Source organism: Pongo abelii, chromosome 4, assembly GCF_028885655.2.
Source record: "Pongo abelii isolate AG06213 chromosome 4, NHGRI_mPonAbe1-v2.0_pri, whole genome shotgun sequence".
NCBI classification, from domain to species: domain Eukaryota; kingdom Metazoa; phylum Chordata; class Mammalia; order Primates; family Hominidae; genus Pongo; species Pongo abelii.
In genome coordinates this window covers 181,651,736-181,654,693 of record NC_071989.2, presented here as the reverse complement: position 1 = coordinate 181,654,693, position 2,958 = coordinate 181,651,736, and the positions used below count along the sequence as shown (strand labels likewise).

The 2,958-nt window shown below is 43.4% G+C and overlaps 1 pseudogene; it reads left to right on the top strand.

Annotated features, from left to right (window-relative positions):
* Positions 1-876: 876 nt before the first annotated feature.
* Positions 877-2,623, top strand: LOC112133502 (phosphatidylinositol N-acetylglucosaminyltransferase subunit P-like; annotated as a pseudogene).
* The last annotated feature ends 335 nt before the right edge of the window (positions 2,624-2,958 follow it).

Sequence of the window (2,958 nt, the reverse complement as noted above, 5' to 3'; positions counted from 1 at the left end):
CACTGTGTCCAGGGTTCTTGCTTCACTCAGGGGAGAAGCCCCCCATCCTTTCGATGGCCTGAGAGGCCCTGCAGAGTCTGGTCCCCTACCTTTCTGCACTCTTTCCTCCTCTCTCCCCCTCATTCATGCTGTCCGCGTACACTGGCCTCCTCTCTCTCTCCTTCCTTCTCTTCATTCATTCTTCCTGTCTCTCTGTTTCTTTCATATAACATGTTTTTATCATCAAGATGCATCAGCTTCTCCAACCAAAGTTTTCATTTACCTATATCCTCTTACTTTCTATTCTCCACCAACCCTTTTTAGGGAAACAGTAGGTTGTTTGCTCACTTCATTCACATTAAGTGGGCTATTTTCCCTTTTGCCCAGCGTTCTCTTATATCTAGGATAAAATCACATTAGGTTAAATATATTGTACTTTTGCCATGCTAAGTTTTTCTTTTTCATTATCCTCACACTAATGTAAATCTCAATCAAAGACTTCCTTGATGAAATAAAATCAGAAGTGGCATTCTCTTTCTGCTTGGCTCTGGCTTTCCAAATCACACTTACTAACTTTGTAAGCCTTTATTAAGTCCCATTTGTCCTCAGAAGTTTATACCGAAGTGGGGAGCTGACTATATAAATGAATATAAACCAGTACCCATCGTACGTGGGGTGGGGCAGTGTCTACAATGCTACCATGCCCGGCAAGGGCTCCATGGCAAAAGAAGTGGGTCCTATCCTTGCCTAGCACAGCCAGAAGGCCTTTTGGGTCAGGTGTTCAACACTGAATTATTGAACTTGAACCTTGAACTCTGGATCCTGTGGTTCCCTGGCCAGAGTTGAGCTGAGAACAATGTGAATGACGTGCTGAGATTGTCCAAAGTCACAGGGAAAATGGTGGAAGGTTCACCCTTGCTATTGCCAGAAAGAGGCATTTATGGATTTTTTCTTTTCTTTTCTTCTCTTTTCTTTTCTTTCTTCTCTTTTCTTCTCTTCTCTCTTCTCTCTCCTCTCCTCTTCTCTTCTTTTCTTTTCTGACAGGATCTTGCTCTGTCGTCCAGGCTGGAGTGCAGTGGCACAATCTTGCCTCACTGCAGCCTTGACCTCCTGGGCTCAAGCGATCCTCCCATCTGAGCCTCCTGAGTAGCTGGGACTACAGGTGTGTGTCACCACACTCGGCTAAGTTTTGTATTTTTTGTAGAGACGAGGATTCGCCATGTGGCCCAGGCTGGTCTGGAACTCTTGGACTTAAGTGATCCTCCCACCTCAGCCTCCCAAAGTGCTGGAATTACAGGTGTGGCCACAGTGCCCAGCCTTGTTTTTTTTCTTGTTTCCAGTTTAACTTCATACTGTATGTTGTGTGGGCCTTTATTCCTGAATCGCAGTTAAACTCCTTAGGCTTAACTTATGGACCTCAAAATTATTGGGCAGTTACATTGTCTATCTCCTTATTCCTTATTTTAGTAATCAGTTATTGTGTTAGGCCATTCTTGCATTGCTATAAAGAAATATCTGAGGCTGGGGACGGTGACTCACACCTGTAATCCTATCACTTCTCGAGGCTGAGGCAGGTGGATCACGAGGTCAGGAGTTTAAGACCAGCCTGGCCAAGATGGTGAAACTCCGTCTCCACTAAAAATACAAAAATTAGCTGGGCACGGTGGCAGGAGCCTGTAATCCCAGCTACTTGGGAGGCTGAGGCAGGGGAATCACTTGAACCAGGGTGACAGAAGTTGCAGTGAGCTGAGATCGAGCCACTGCACTCCAGCCTGGGTGACAGAGTGATACTCCATCTCAAAAAAAAAAAGAAAAAAAAAATTCTGAGACTGGGAACTTTATAAGAAAAGAGGTTTAATTGGCTAATGGTTCTGCAGGCCATACAGGAGGTATGGCACCAGCATCTGTTTCTGGGGAGGTCTCAGGAAGCTTCTAATCATGGCAGAAGGCAAGGGGGAGCAGGCACATTACGCGGTGAAAGCAGGAATGAGAGAGACAGGGTGTGGGGGGTACCATATACTTTTATTTTATTTTTTTGAGATGGAGTCTCACTATGTCCCCCAGGCTGGAGTGCAGCGGCACGATCTTGGCTCGCTGCAGACTTCCCCTCCCAGCTTCCAGCTATTCTCCTGCCTCAGCCTCTTGAGTAGCTGGGATTACAGACGCCCACCACCACGCCTGGCTAATTTTTGTATTTTTAGTAGAGACTGGATTTTGCCATGTTGCCCAGGCTGGTCTCGAACTCCTGGCCTCAAGTGATCTGCCCGCCTTGGCCTTCCAAAGTGCTGGGATTACAGGTGTGACCAGATCTATCATGAACACAGCACCTAGCCATGAGGAATCCACCCCCATGATCCAAACACCTCCCACCAGACCCCGCCTCCAACAGTGGGGATTACAATTCAACATGAGATTTGGGTGGGGACAAATATCCAAACTATGTAAGTTATGCACTCTTATTTGGAATTAACATAATGGATACCCCTCCACTCAACTCCATTCATACAGTCACAGATAACTAGGCCAAAAACCAACAACAGAAGGAATACCAAAAGAGGTCATCCAAGCATTAAGAGATACACCCTGTAGTGAAGTAAAACTAACATCCCTTCTTGCAGCCAAAAAGCTTTATGCCAAATACTGAACTGTGTGTAGACATACTAATACGAAGCATTTGTTTTTAAGTTTTTGGCATAATTTTGACCATAATTATTTTGACTATTTTTTTAATTAATGCCCAGTATTGAGATATTTAAAAAAGTAAGTTAAATTTATCTTAGATTAAGCTCCATTAATATTGTAGATGTTCTCAAATAATAGCTATTAATGGACAGAACAAATAAAATACTCGATTACCATAAAAAAAGAACCTTGAATCTTTTTTAAAAAATAGATCTATTGAGGTACAATTTAAATACTGTAAAATTCAACCTATTCAAGTATACAATTCAATTTTTTTTGTAACTTTACCAAGTAGTG